Below are 16903 nucleotides of genomic sequence, written 5' to 3'. Positions count from 1 at the left end.
AAAATTTAGGGAAAAAAATTTGTAAACTGGAACTCGAAGGCTCGATTTGCAAAATTGGTATGATCTCTTCAGATCTGTACAATTGATTTTTAGATCTACAATTACATATTGGCATCATATTCAGAAGGTCAAAAAAACCTCAAATCAACTTTTGTTTCATCAAAATTAGACATATGAGGTGAAATCTAGAATTAAATTATTTTTGAAGGTGTGACGGTGGCGATTCAGGAAAAATAATTACAAAGGTGATTTTCAAACAGTGATATCTCCCTCATACAAACTCCTTTTTCCAAGCATTTTTTTAGTTTTGGGATAGAATTTCATGATCTACACATTGGTGTAGGATGTTTAAGATCTCTATTCTTGAATTTTTCTGCAAATCACAAATTTCAATTTTTGCAACTTCAAAGGCTTAGTTTGGGCTCATCTAAACACATATTTAGGTTTCATATTTTTTGAAAGTGCATAATTTCTCCTCTAGTTTCTAGATCTATAATCAGATTATAGGCTTGTGTGGATAGAAATACCACTTTCAAAAATAGGTCCTTTTTTGCATTGTATTGCTTTGATCAAACTTGAGAATTGTTGTACATTTGAGCTACATTGCTAAGTACCAGATTTACACTCCAAAAGGAGGTTCTAAACAGCAAAATTAGAAGCCCACTTTTTTCTATTTTGACAAGTGGCCTATTGTAAATGCACTACATATAAAGTGCCAAAAGAATCATTTTTGGGGGGGTTCTTTGATTGAGTGAAAAGGCTTGTGTTCTTGTGTCTCTCTTTCTCTCTTATGCTCTTTTAATTTTTTGCATCATGGGTTCACCTAAAACTCCACTTTTAACTTCACACAATTTTACTACATGGAAAGATATTGTATGGAATAGACTAATGGAAAAAGGTTTATATCTATATGTTGATGGTACAATTGTAAATCCCACTAATGTTGTTGCACAAGTTGATTAGCAAGTTAAAGACAACCAGGCTTTAGGAATTCTTAGGAGTTATGTTCATAGAGATATCTTCTTCCCATTTCAAGCTTTAAGGATGCCAAGGGTGCTTGGGAGAAACTTGAAGGGTTGTATGGTAAGGTGGATGAGGAAAAGGGATTCCAAATTGAGGATGATCTACTTCTATTGGATCCTAAGAATTTTGACACAATTCAAGACTATGTCAACAAAGCTAATGAATTGAGAGCACTACTTAAAGATTGTGGTAATTATATGAAGGATTATAGGTTGATTAATCACATATTGAAGAGGCTACCTTCAGAGTACACATCTTTTGTTTCGAGTTACAACACTCACAAGTTGACCATGGGAAGTGCCTTCACTAAGCCTCCATTTGATGCATTTATAGAAATGTTGATGTTAGAACAATCCAAGTTGATAGCTATGGAAATTCTCAAGTCATCCAAGTCTACAACATTGGTGGCTAGTAATGAGAACCAATCAAATCAAGGTAGCAAAAGTTTCACCAACAGCAAGAAAAAGTAGTGGAAGCCAAAATCACAATCAGAGACACAACAATCTTTCTCCTCACAACAAGGCAATTCTTCTTCCAATAAGGAGGGAAACAACAACAAGAAGCATAAACTATTTTGTGCATATTGTAAGACACCAAATCATGATGAGCATCATTGCAAGACTAAGAGAATAGATGAGTTGGAAAACTTAATTGGGAAGAACAAAATCAATGTGCAAAATGCTTCCAAGGATTAAAATCCATACACTTCAAAGGGAAAAGGGAAAGCATTTATGGCAAGTTCAAGTTATTTAGGGGAATGGATTCTTGACTCAGGTGCCTCATATCATATGGGTTCTTCAAAAGGACACTTTTCTTCATTAAAGCAGTCTAAGGTACCTCACATCTTTGTAGACCATGATACACAAGTGAAAGTTAAAGGAAAAGAACAAGCTAAGATGGAAAATGGAGAGTTCAAAGATGTTCTCCATGTTCCTAACCTTAACATTAATATCCTTTCAATTTACCAAATCACTTACTATGGAGGTGGCAATAAAGTTGAGTTCCTTCCTGATAAAGTAATGGTGCACAATCTTAAGGATGATTTATTAGTTGTAGTGGGTAAAGTTAATCATGACACAAGGATCTATTCCTTCTCCCACTTTGTGCCTAAGTCTCCTTCACATGCCTTATTGACACATTCATAATCACAAAGTAAATCATGGCATGAGTGATATGGACATCTTGCCTTCTGCTATCTTCATCAACTTAGCTCAAAAAATATGGTCAAAGGTCTACATACAATAAAATTTCTAAGGGTGAATGTTCAACTTGTTCAATGGGTATGCATCTAGAATGAAAGTATGACAAAGGGAATTCTTGGAGAGCATTAGTTGTTCTTTAGTTGGTTCACACAGTTCTAGTAGGCCCTTTTTCAGTTACATTAGTTAGCAAGGGTCGCTATGTCCTCACTTTTATTGATGACTTTTCATGCTACACATGGGTCTACTTTCTAAATCACAAGAATGAAGTGCTTGATAAGTTACTAGCCATCAAGATTCATTTTGAGAAGCAATCAAGTAAAGCCATCAAGGTTCTTCATATGGAAAATGAAAGTAGATATGTGAACTCAAGACTTAAAGACTTTTTTGTTAGTTTGTGGTGACTGATTAAGAAAGTACTGTAAATATTGGCCCTATTTTATCAAGATTTTGGTCTAATATGTAATTATTAATTATAACCCTAAAGTGGTTTAATACTTGTATAAAATATCTTAGGTTTAGGCATTATTTCATGAGGTGATGCAAAAATTGGTTCTTGTGGTGGTATTGAGTTGTAAGGGATTATAGATTGTAATCAAGTTGTAATCACTGGATCATAATAATATCAAACTTTTTGTTTAGTGGACATAGCCTAGGGATTGGGTGAACCAAATTAAATCTTGGTTTCTTGTGTTCTTTTCTGTGTGATCTATTATTTTTTGATATTGGTTATATTTGTATGTAATTGTTATTTTTGTCTATGGTTTAATCCTAACAGGTGGTATCAAAGTGAGGTTGTATTGTTTTTTAAGTTATCCTCTGCAGGAAAGTCTCATGGTTGAGTGGGAGTCTAATGGTCAAGTGGGAGTGATGGAAGACAAGGGTGAATTGAGGGTTGATAGGTTTAATGGGAAAAACTTTCAATTATGGAAGATGCAAATGGAAGACTATCTTATTCAAAAGGATTTATGGAAGCCATTGGAAGGAAAAGCCAAGAATTAGGGATCTATGTCAAGTGATGAATGGGATATTTTAGATAGAAAGGCACTTGGAAGCATTTGATTATGCTTTGCACCATCAGTGGCATATAATATTACAAAAGCAAAGACAATAGAAGAGTTGATGAAAACCCTAGCGATACTGTATGAAAAGCCCTCCGCTTCAAACAAGGTATTTCTCATGAAGTGTTTATTTAATATGAAAATGGAAGAAGGTGGATCTATTATAGATTATTTAAATGAGTTTAATACTATTACTAGTCAGTTGTCTTTTGTGAAAATTAATTTTGATGAAGAAATTAGGGCTCTCTTGATTTTGTGTTCTTTGCCTAAAAGTTGGAATGGCTTGGTAATGGTTGTGAGTAATTTTGTTTCTAGATCTAGTACCCTATAATATGATGATATGATCAATGTTATTTTGAGTGAGGAAACTCATTGGAAAACCTCAGTTGGATCTACATCAAGAAGTGCTTTAAATACACAAAGTAGAGGCAGAACAATTGAGAGAGGAAGTAATTTCAAAAATCATGGGAAATCAAGAGGAAAGTCAAAAGAGAGGAGGTCTCAATTGAGAGGACCAAATGACTGTTGGTACTATGAGAAACCAGAGCATAAAAAGAAAGATTGTTGGAATCAAAAAAAAAATGAAAGAGATAAACTAGATGGAGACAAGGAGGCAAATGTGGTAAGTAACAAATTTGAAGAGGATGCTTTGCTTCTATCTTTAAAAAGTGTTGATGATTCATGAGTTTTAGATTCCAGTGCTTCATTTCATGCTACACCTCATAGAAGTTATTTCATTGATTATGTCCAAGGGGATTTTGGACTTGTTTATTTGGGGGATAATGAACTCTGTCAAATTGTTGGAAAGAGAAAAATTAAGATTAAGTTGCAGAATGGGAATCATTGGCTACTACATGAGGTAAGACATGTTCCAAGGTTGAGTAGGAATTTAATTTCAGTGGGGCAACTTGGTGATAAGGGTTATGTAGTTACTTTTAATGATACAAATTGGAAGGTTTCAAAAGGTTCCCTTGTATTATAAAAAGGTGTGAAAGTAGGCACCTTATATCTTTGTACAGGTCATATTGTTCCTTCTACTTTAATTATTTTAGAGAAAAATGAATGTTCAGGAATAATTGGTGTAGTTGAGTAGGGAGACCAAATAGATGTTGTAGATTCTGATACAATGTTGTGGCACAATAGACTTGGGCACATGAGTGAGAAAGGTATGAAAGTACTTCATTCAAAGAAAGTTTTACCAAGTCTAAAATGTGTTAATATGGACTTCTGTGAAAGTTGTGTATATGGAAAACAAAAGAGAGTGAGTTTTGTGAAGGTTGGGAAGGAAAAAAAAAAGGAAAAACTAGAGCTTGTGCATACTGATGTATGGGGACTAGCTATAGTATCTTTCCTAGGTGGCTCTCATTATTATGTTACATTTATTGATGACACAACTAGAAAAGTATAGGTTTATTTTCTTAGATAGAAATTTGATGTATTTCAAACTTTTAAGAAATGGAAATGCTTGGTTGAAAATGAGACTCGTAAGAAATTAAGATGTCTCAAATCTAATAATGGTGGTGAGTATTGTAGTTATGAATTTGAAGATTATTGCTCCACTAATGGTATTCATAGACAAAAAAATATTTCAAGGACTCCACAAGAAAATGGAGTGGTTAAACGCATGAACAGGACTATAATGGAGCGTGCAAAGAGGATGAGGTTGCATGTTGAGTTGCCCTTACACATGCAGGTAGAAGCTATCAATACTATTGTATATTTTATTAATAGAGGTTCCTCTACTCCTTTGGGTTGTGGTATTCCAAAGGAAGCATAAACTAGTAAGAAGGTGAGTTAGTCTTTTCTCAAAACCTTCAATTGTGAAGCTTTTGCTCACATAGATTCTGAAAATAGAACCAAGCTAGAAGCTAAGTCAAAGAAATGTGTATTTGTTGGATATGGAATTAATGAGTTTGGTTATAGGCTTTAGAATTTTGAAAATCATAAAATTGTAAGAAGCAAGGATGTCATATTCAATGAGAAAGTATTGTACAAAGATTTGTTGTAGTAATATGAGAAGAAAGACGATGATTATGTAGTGCTAGATGATACTCCAAAAGATGATGTTCCAGTCATTCCTCATGATGTGCAACAACTGCAACAACAAATACCACACACAGTAGTGAATGTTAGATGGTCAACAAGGAAAACTAGACCTCCACAAAGATTTTCTCCCTCTTTATATTCTATTTTACTTATTGATGCTAGTGAACCTAAATGTTATGATGAAGCTGTGCAGGTGGATACTAAGATTAGGTGGGAGTCTACAATGAAAGACAAAATGGACTCTTTGTTGAAGAATAAGACATGGGATTTATGCAAGTTGCCTGCAGGTAAAAAGGCCTTACAAAATAAGTGAGTTTATAGGTTGAAAGAAGAGGAAGGAGGTAAGAAAAGATTTAAAGCTAGGTTAGTTGTAAAAAGACTTGCACAGAAAAAAGGAATCAATTTTGATGAGATATTTTCTCATGTTGTGAAGATGACTTCTATCCATACTGTTTTAAGTATTATTGCTACTGAAGATTTGCATTTAGAGCAACTTGATGTTAAAACAACCTTTCTTCATGGTGATTTGGATGAAGAGATATATATGGCTCAGCCACAGGGATTTGAGGTCAAAGGTAAGAAGAACTTAGTGTGCAAATTGAAGAAAAGTTTATATGGCGTGAAGCAAGCACCTTGGAAATGGTATCTAAAATTTGACAATTTTATGCATAAGCATGGTTATAGTAGGTATCATTCAGATCATTGTGTTTATTTTAAGAGGTTGGATGATGATAGCTACATTATTTTATGTTTATATGTTGATGATATGCTTGTAGTTGGGTCTAACATGGATCATATTAAGGAGCTGAAATGCTAGTTAGCACATGCATTTGCTATGAAGGATTTGGGGGCAGCAAAAAAAATCCTTGGTATGAAGATTTGCAGAGATAGGAAGAGCAAAACATTGACTCTATCTTAGGCTAATTATGTAGAGAAGTCATTAGAGCATTTCTCTATGGAGAATTCTAAAGCTATCAGCACACCTTTACCCTATCATTTGAAGTTGACTAAGGAGATGTGACCCAAGACACAAGAAGATGAGGCTAAGATGTCCAAGGGACCCAATGCTTCAGCTATAAGAAGCTTGATGTATGTTATGGTATGTACAAGGCCAGATATAGCATATACAGTGGGAGTCATTAGTAGGTAGATGAGTCATCTAGGAATTGAGTATTTGAATGCAGTCAAATGGATTCTCAGATATTTGAGAGGAATATCCAATAAGTATTTACACTTTGGGGGCTCTACTACTAATTTATAGGGCTATTTTGACTCTAATTTGGTAGGGGATATTGATACTAGGCAGAGTACTATAGGTTATGTCTTTACTGTTGGTGGGGTAGCCATGAGTTGGGTTTCTAGGTTACAGAAGGTTAATGAATTATCAAGTATAGAGGTAGAGTATGTTTCTATTATAGAGGTAGCCAAGGAGATTATATGGCTTCAATTATTCTTGGAAGAATTGGGACATCCTTAGAAGGATAATTATTTGTTTACAGATAGTCAGAGTGCCATTCATCTTGCAAATAATTTAGTTATGCATTCAAAAACCAAACACATATAGTTGTGGTACCATTTCATTCAGTCCATTTTGGAGGATGGCTAATTAAAGTTGGACAAGATACATACAAATGAAAATCCAACAGATATGTTTATAAAGGTAGTAACAAGGGAGAAGCTAAACTCCTCTTCAACTTCGGTTAGTCTTCTAGACTGAAGAGTAATACAAGAATAGCAGAGTCCAGGGTGGTTTGATATAGTGGGAGTCTCATGGAGTAGCAGCATAGCTACAGGACCAGTCTCCAAGTGGGAGATTTTTGTTTAGTGTGGAGCCTAATAAGTCCCCAAGTGGGAGATTATTAGTTTGTGGTGATTGATCAAAAAAGTAGTGTACATACTTCATAAATTCTTTAGGGCAGCCCCAAAAAAAAAAATTTGGCCCAATTTTATCAAGATTTTGGGCCGATGTGTAATTATTAATTATAACCCTAAAGTAGTTTAATACTTGTATAAAATGGCTTAGGGTTAGGGATTATATCATGATGTGATGCAAAAATTGGTTCTTCCAATGGTATTGAGTTGTATGGGATTAGATATTGTAATCAGGTTGTAATCACTGGATCATAATGATGGGGACACAACCCTAAAACAGAATGGACACAACAGAAAAGGGAAATTATATTAATTGAAAAATAAGCTAGTACATTCAGTACAGAGAAAATAAATATCAAAACATGCCCTACGGGCTTACAATAGCATAAATGTGGAGATAATTTCTCCTTTCAGTACCTCCTTTCAAACTCCACTCTGAACTGCCTTTTACAATGCCAAAAATCTCCTTAAATAGACCCCAGAGGGTTAAGGACTAGGAGTACATTCTAGAAAGTGCTAGTAGGCATCCACCGACCAAATAGAAGGCTCCAAAAGCTGCGTTAGAAGTCGGCGCAAATCTAGAAGAATCCAGAAATGGTAATCGAACTTTCGAGAGGCATAACTTTTGAACCGTAGCTCTGATTGACAAACTGTTTACATTTTTGGAAAGCTCTTGAAGTGCTCTATAGCCCTATGGATGAGATTTTCTCTTCCCCCATTTTTTGGCCCTTTTTGAGGTCATTTAATGCCCCTAACCTAACTTTGAAGCATTCTTAGGAGGTCTCCACAACCCAAAAAACTGCAATAACTTTCAAACCGTGGGGCCTTTTGACTTGATTCTTTTTCTGGAATGCTCTAAATTACAATTACATTCATCTAGCCAATTTACACCTCCTAGTTCACCAAAATTATGGCTCAATTACATACTCCTATTTTTTTGGGATTCACGCGAACACTGATAGTGGAACTGTGAAAGTTGGAACCTTTATTTGACCCAAATGGGTATCCAAAAATGAAAACACATGAAACAGAAACTAAGTCTAAGTATTTTTTTTGGGTGACACAGGATTGCCCTTATACCATTGGGTGAACCACGTTAAATCTTAGTGTCTTGTGTTTTTTTCTATGTAATCTATTATTTTCTAATATTGGTTATATTTGCATGTAATTTTTATTTCTATTTGTGGTTTAATCCTAACATTTTGTAAACTTGACGGTATTGATATTTAGAATCTAGTAGCATTTAGTCCACAAAGGACAAGTGTAGCAACACTAAGGATTAGAACTCTTAAGTCAATGGAAAGTTGTATAATTCAAGCTAAGTCTCTTGATCCATCACTTGAAGTAGAAGCTACAAGTAGTGCCAATCACATCCTTAATAGGTCTCCTCATAATGTCTTAGATAGAATGACTCTTTTTAAGGCATGGTGTGGAAGAAAACCAGTTGTCAAACACTTTAGAGTTTTTGGTTGTCTAGCGTGGGCACACATATCTTCAATTGAATGCAAGGCACCACCACCAATGCCTTATACTTTCATTGGATATGATGAAAGTGTTAAGGCATATAGACTTATAGATCCTGAGACCCATGAGATATTCATAGAGAAGAATGTTCACTTTGTCGAGGAAAGTTCACCAAGCTTCCATACTTCATACATTATCAAAATTGATAGTGACAATAGTGATAGTGATTCAACATGTTCACTTGTAGGGGATCCTATTGAAAAATGTAGGATGAGGTCACAACATTAGAAAATTCCACATGCATACATTGCTATAGTGATAGGTTCATGTAATTCAGTATAGTTGGGTAAACTTTGTCTTCTAATTCCAACATTAGGGAATGACTACATGATGGATATTTTAGGTTTGTTTGTGGAGTCTTTCATAGCAGATTTGGGAGACATTATTGATGATATACATCTGATCTTTCTTCATTTTTTGTGAGGGAACACTCTCTGATCCTCTTGTCCATTCTCTACATGATTAGTCTTACAAGGTTGATATGATTGTGGATCCTTATGAACAGTAATTGCAGGAGGTCTCTTTATCATTTGAGTATACAATTGGTTCTTTGTGATATGTTCTACATCTATCCTTGCTAGATCTGAACTTGTTCTTTTTAGTAATTTTTGAAAGAGCGACCATCAATATCAACATAGGGATAGTTGAGCAATTTTTAGAGACACCATTCATCAAGATTCTTTCTACAAATTGGGGAAGCATCTCATATGTCCCTATGTAATTGTTTCTTCCTAAAGGAAGGAACATTATTCAGCAGTCATGGATCAGCTTCTACATTCATCTTGGAGCAGCTATCACTAATCATCATTTTACATTTCGTTGGTGGGGGGTGGGTGTACTTTTTTTCTCTTATGGGGTTTTGTCCTTCTCATACTTCTCTATTATATATACATGATGTATGGTGTAATGGGGGTGTCTTAATTACTCCATCCATCCATGCATCTTATTTTTTCATCTCTCTTTTTGGGAGAGGATTTTTCCCATGAAGTTTTCTCTCTTTCTCTATTTTCAAAGAGATTGCATTACTTTGTACATGGGTACCTAACATGGCCTAGTAGTCGAGACCCATCATGCATTTTCATTATAGCTTTTATAAGCTTAAGTGCATTCTCCTAGGTTGTACTTAAGGGGGGTGTTAGTGTAAATAATTAATTATTATTACACTTCACTTAAGTTTAATTAGGTTAATGCATTAATTTATTATTTATTAGTTAGACACCTAGAAGTATGTGTACTCATATGAGTTGTTTTGTTGACAACACAAGAGTTTGCAGCTCTAATTTAGCACATGGTGTCTACAACATCTTTTTACATGACACACCTATGTAAGCTTATCCTCTCATCATCGCACTAACTTTTGTGCTCAATGGAGGATAATCCACTCTTACTAGACATGTGCTTAGTTGTGACTCTTATCATTTTGTTGACTCCTAGTCATTCTAGAGACCTTTTATATTCAAGCAATCCTTGTGTGTATATACATTAATTTATTCTCATATTATTATTATGATTATACATTATTTGGTCCATATTGTGCTTTGTTCTTGAGCTTCTTTATCTTGGCATCATTTTTCCCTAAGGCAAATACTTACATGGTATCAGAGCTATACCAAATTCTTAAAATTTCTATGGCTTATGTCCATAAGGATTTTACTTTTCATGTTATTTTCTTAAAATTTGTGTTACCTATCTTTGTTATTTGTTTTACTAACCCCTTGGTTAAACTAGTACTTCATATAGTTGCATAGTTAGATTGCATGGTTAGATTGCATTCATCATAAAACAAAAAAACACAAAAATATATTTATTTTTGTTTGGTTGTTATTTTGAGACACCAAGTAGATTCAAAATCTTATCCAATTTATTTAAAGAACCAGCAAAGGCCTCCTCATGAAAATTCAGATTTATCTTCAACTGAGCAAATTCCAATAGCGCAAGATCTCCTAGAACCTTGGAGTTAATCCCAGATTAATTTTTCAAGAGAGGAGTTTGAAAGGATTCCTGCCATTAAGCATCATGAAAAATGACAATTCAACAAGTCATATGATTATGGTAGTGAGACTCCTTCCATAGAATGGATTAAGATTGATATATCACTATTTAGGCTCCTTAAATAATACAAAAAGGCATGTTCAGCTGAGGGTCTAACCTGGATTGGGATTCCAGTCTAAGTCCTTTGGAATCTCATTTTGAAATTAGTCATTTGTTCTTGGGGGGCTCTTTTGATAGTAGTCATCTATTCCACCAAGGAAAAACAATCTGACTTATCTTCAAAATATCTACTCAAAGCATCGCCTAAGTCATCCCACATGGTGATAGAACCTACATTTAGTCCTTTGAACCATTGAAGGGATTTTCCTCTCAAAGAGGCTTCTAGTAACCTTATAGCTACATTATCTTGTGTGACATAATGAGCATAACATAGGGTTGCCACATCCCTAATATGCTCCAATGTCGTAGTTTTCCCTTCCCCTGTATATTCTAGTAAAATTTTTAGTAATGCAAGGGGAATATCATTATGTTGAGAAAGATTTGAGGGACTGTCTTGATTAAAAGGCATGAAGTAAAATTGCCTTTCCATTAATGTTGATGGTATAGGTACTTACTAATTTGAAGCTGCTCTAATAACAGTCACTAAATGTGTGATATTTTGTGCTATTGTGAATGGTCTTGAAAATAAAGACAGAGAGGTTGTCCTAAAAGATGGTGAGGTTGAATACATTCTAACCTCTCTATTTGAATACTTGCTTTTCCTTCTACTAGACTACAATGATCTATCTCCTATAACAAGTTTTGTAGACTAATTTATCTCTAAAGGAGGAGTCTTTTGAATTTTTCTTCCTCTTCTTTTTAGTGAAGAAATCTCTAGATATTCAAAAGACTTCAATCTTCTAGTCTCAATTCTTCTCATACAACACTACTCTTTAAAAACCATGAGACTAAGTTGCAAGAAATGCATCAAGATAACCTCTAACTAGGTCTATTTTTACTAACAACATATAAGAATCAAAAATAATAATAATAACATCTCTTGAAAAGGTCAATTCAGAAAGAACTTAATCAAGAGAGGGTCCCATTAGGTGTGCAAAAAATTTTATCTCCAAAATTTGTGCCTTGACTACATCCTATATTTAAGTTGCTTCAAGTAACATGGAAACACTCCTAGGTAGTGGGTGTACCAGGATTAGGAGTGAATCTTTGGGTCCTAGGTCGATCCCTTATGATGCTTTACCTATTTTTCCTTCAAACATGAAACTAAAATAAACTTGAAAAGGAAAGGGTAGAAGGATTACTTGCATGAAATGTAAATGTCAAAAAGTAAACTAACTAAACTTAAGGTGATGTGATAAAAATTAAGATGACAAAAATTATTGACCTGACACAATGAAGTATTTTTGAATGGTTAAAGATTGGGACAATATTGATCTCAAAAAACTCATACATAAATATTTTACGAGAAGGATATACGTTAAGCAAGCTACAAATAGGAATAATAATACTCACAGGCTAACAACTTGAAAAGAAGCACAATCTCACAACTTGTAACCTATATGAATGTTCCAAAACTTGCTTGCAGATAAAATTGAGATATAAACTCATGGATTTGAAATGATTTGTAAGAGTTATATCATATCAGTGTCTTACATAGTAAGATGAACACAAGAAGGGCCTTTAAATTGTTCCTTTAATTCAAGCTTCTAAGGTCATTCAACAATATTCCTCAAAGTGGTTACAAAGTAATCTACAGAAAAATATTATGAAGGACTCCTAAGAGATCGTGACAAAATGACATTTTGCATAAAAATTGTCCCCCTACTCCACATCTTGGAAATACTTAAATAGAGAAGGATTGAAACAAACCTTAGATGGGAGGACACATGTCAAAGTATGATTGCAAGAATGAATACAAAGAAATCACATGATATTGCATTTAAACACTCTTTGTATTTAGATGAAAACTAAGATAGTAGCTGCAAAATTGGCATGGTGACACTTGTTGTAGGAGTCTTTCATTTAATTTTTCTCATCCTCTATTACTTGGTCATCAAGATCTTAAACTATATTTTCCAACAAAGCTTGCATCTCTCCAATCTGCCACCCACACATTTATTTCTCTCTCGATGGGCCATTATGTGGACCTAATTCCAAACTAGATCACTTACCATCATACTCCATCTGAAGATTAGACCCCCTCATTGCATGTAGATTGAGCACCAATGCCTATCTCTTACTTTTTCTTCCTCTTATTTCACCTCTACAGTATAAATTTTGCATAGTATTTCCACCACCTTAATGAAGTTTTCACAACATATTCCACCCTACACACATGGTACTTTCTTTGAATTTTATTGGTTGAGGCCCTTATGTCACTTCATATCTTCTTACAACCCTATGATGACATCTTTTCGCAAGATCAGGGTGTTGAATGTCATATCTTCCTTTATGGTTGCAACCATGGAAAACAAGTCATCTGTAACTACTTTGTAGCTTCACAAGAATTTTTTTATCACTGACTGCCTCACGTTGTGAAGTTACACCCTTTTCATTATGCTTTATTATTGTTTTGCAACCTAGGATTGCCTTAACACACCAACAATAGCGACCGTGTGATGACTATGAAACTAACTGCTTTGCATCCTCAAAATTATCAAGGTCTAACATCCCTCTAATTATGCACTGCTATGATGTCTATATCTCTAACTACATTGCCCCATCAAAAATACTAGTTATGAAGCATACCTTAACTCTGAGACATTGCAAACATTACTTTGGATGACTATTATATTATTGCAACCATTCAACTTGACTGCCACTAAAACCTTATGAGGTTGCACCATAGCAACTAGTTGTAGCATATCCCCTATTTGTAGCCTTATAGCTTCAAATCTTAACCATAGAATTAAACCAGTAAATATGCAAAAAAAAAAAAAAAAAATTGTAACTTTGCAAACATGATTAGGGGTTAACCTTAAGTCTCAACAATGTTGTGAATGCTTAGTATTAACTTTCTTAATCACCATATCACATGTTTGTAACTTAATTTTTCTTGAACTTGAGCCCTAGTGATGATGCAAAAACCACGTGCTTTAACTATTTGATTCCTCTCACAACTTTGAAACTATAAAATTCTTACTTAGGATGAATGATGCAACCTGGCAATAACTACCTAACTGACCTCATCACAACTTTGCAATGTAAAGCACTAAAGCTTTTTAATGGAGTGATATTGATTGAATTTTATCTACTTTTATTCGATGAATAACTCCTTACAATTGATTGTCTCTTGACCCCTATGATGATGTGTTGAATGAGATTGCATATGCAACCAACCCACTATGACATTTGTCATCTCATTGCAATCTCACAAGCTATAACTAGGATTAAACATTTAACCCTGTAAAAGTACGATAGTAGGCTTTTTCCACTTCGCTGCCTTGACTTTGAGTTAAGCATGACCATGCATGAAGGTGTGGAAGCCTTAAAATCTAACTTCTTCCATTGATCACAATATTTCAACCTACAATTACTTAATATTTTAACTATCTCCAATCATGCAATGAAGGATCAAATGAATTGGTGATGTAGGAGCATCTTGCGTTGCCTTGTTATCCTGGTCATTTTTGTTCATTCTACAAGTTGGTGCCTAGTAGTCCTTCATGTGCCTAGCAGTCCTTCATTTTCTGAGTTACTGTAGTAATTCCTTTATGTGTCAAGTTACCCAGTGTATTCCGAGTGACTCTTCATGTGCTGAGTTACCCAATGTATACCGAGTGTTCCTTCATGTGCCTAGCAATTCTTCATGTGTCAAGTTACTATACCAATTCCTTCATGTGTCAAGTTACCTAGTGTATGCCAAGTGACTCTTCATGTACCAAGTTACCCAGTGTATGCTGAGTGTTTCTTCATGTGCAGAGTTACCTAGTGTATGTTGAGTGTTAGCATTTGGACATGATTTCTATGAGCTAACTTGTAGGATTTATTTTTTATCATGACATTTATTTTAAGATCTTTTCTTGGGATGTGTCCAAACCATGGTTGGGTTGGCCCTCCTCTTATGTAATTTTCTAGAATAATCTGTAAGCCATTTTGGTGAGTATATATAGAGTGTTTAGGCTTAGAGTTAGGAAAGTTTTGGGGAGCAGATTGTGGAGTAGAACTAGAAAGTGCAAATTTGTTGTTGGATCTTTGAATGTGAATGTATTTGTATTTGGATGTAACCTAGAATGCCTTACATGGGCATGTATGAATATATTTTGATGAATCAATAAAAGTATTTCACTCTTCTTCCTCCTTTGGTTGTTGTTCCTTGTATTTTCTTTTTTTATATTAACTCTTGCAAGGTGGTTCAAATAGTTGGGTGAGCCTTTGGCCCTAGTTATCCATTCATTGCCTATGTCAATTGGGGTCCACTAAGACAGGTGATAGCTCATTGCCATTTTGAGGTGAATTCAAGGAAGATTATAAAGAAAGTTTCTAGAGGAGAAAAAATGTAAAAGTGGGTAGATTCATTGAATCTTTCCTAACCCTAAAACGGATGATTTTGGTTAAGTGGAAAAGACCTAAATTCTCTAATTATAGAGATAACTAGCCAGAAGAAAAGGTTGTCATGTGTGAGGACATAATGAAGACAAGAAGTCTAGATTGTTGCTTCATCTAGTGGTTGAACATGAGAGATTGTAGTTAGCATACAAAGCAAGAAGGCTTAAGAGGATGAATGCTTAAAGGGTGAACAAGCTATCAGAGTTGAAGAGTATGAATGCCAAGTAGAATGGAGGATTGAAGTAGAGATCTATAATCTACAAATGAGTTCTAAGCTTTTATTAGATCAAGTCCTATTGTTACTTTCTAACAATTGTACTAGTGTAGATAAATCCTTTTGATTAAGGTTGTCCTAACAGTCATTTCTAAATCCTTTAACTAGGTGACATTCTAATGGAATGTTCTAAAGTCCTCTAACAAGGATCACTCCTAACAGGGTGATTGAAATCCTCTAACCAAGTCACATTTAATAATGTCTATTGTAACCTTTAGCAATATTAGCCTTTCATAGGGAATCACTTTAGAAGAGTGAAATTGGGTAGCATGTTACTAGTGTTTTTCCCAATTTGGGTTTCCACATAAAATCCTTGTGTCAAATTGTGTGAATGTGTTAATGATATTTCATGTTTACATTACTGCAAAGTTATTTTGACCAAAAACAATAACATACCAAGTTAAGCTATTGAATGATCTAATGGATTCATGCAAGATATGGTTTTATGGATATGGATCTGTTAAGCACTAAAAAGTTTTATTTGTACATTTGGACCTTGCATAATTGATTCACCCCCCACACCCCCCCCCCCCCCCCCAAATTATTCTAAAGAATTTGAACAATTGGTATCAAAGCATTGGTGCTTATGAGGAAATAGTTTGAAGGTATTAAAAGCTAAAGATCAAGATGTATAGAAAGGAGGTGCCCATATTGAACAAGGAAAACTTTCCTTCGTGGAAAATTTTATTGAAGCTACATCTAGGAAATGTTAGAGCTTGCCTCTGCCCTAAGCTACTCAGAGTTTGATGAAATTAAAGGATGTGATCCTACAAAGAAGATTTGGGATGCAATACAAATAATTTATGGAGGAGATAAGAATGTTTTGAAAGCCAAATCTAAAAGTCTAATGGGAAAGTTTGATGACATGAGAATGCAAGAAGGTGAGACCATTGTCTAGTATTGCACAAGAATCAAAGATGTTGTGAATGCTATTAGAGGAGCTAATGATTTTATTGAAGATGAGACTATAATTAGCAAAGTACTGAGAACACTACTACTTATCTATGTTATTAGAGTCTCTACCATACAAGAACTAAGGTGTGTTCTTGGTAGTAATCTAACCCTTGAAGAACTGATGGGTAGACTCACTACCTTTAAACTCTCTAATTTTGAATCTACTTTCAAAGCTAAATTATCAATAAAAGAACCTAAAGAGAAAAAGAAAAAAGTCAATCATGTTTCTAGTGAGAGTGATAGATGAAGATGAGGTAGAAGAGCTTGAAGCATTGTTGGCAAGGAGATTTCATAGAGGCAAAGAGAAATACAAAGGTAAGCTACCTATCATGTGTTTTAATTATAATGAGGTTGGTCATATTGCTGCTAGATGTCCAAAGAAGAAGAACAATGGAAGTGGAGACAAATAT

Source organism: Cupressus sempervirens, chromosome 10, assembly GCF_028749045.1.
Source record: "Cupressus sempervirens isolate cs-2001-9-10 chromosome 10, ASM2874904v1, whole genome shotgun sequence".
Classification (NCBI taxonomy): domain Eukaryota; kingdom Viridiplantae; phylum Streptophyta; class Pinopsida; order Cupressales; family Cupressaceae; genus Cupressus; species Cupressus sempervirens.
Note: the sequence above shows the minus strand (reverse complement) of the source record.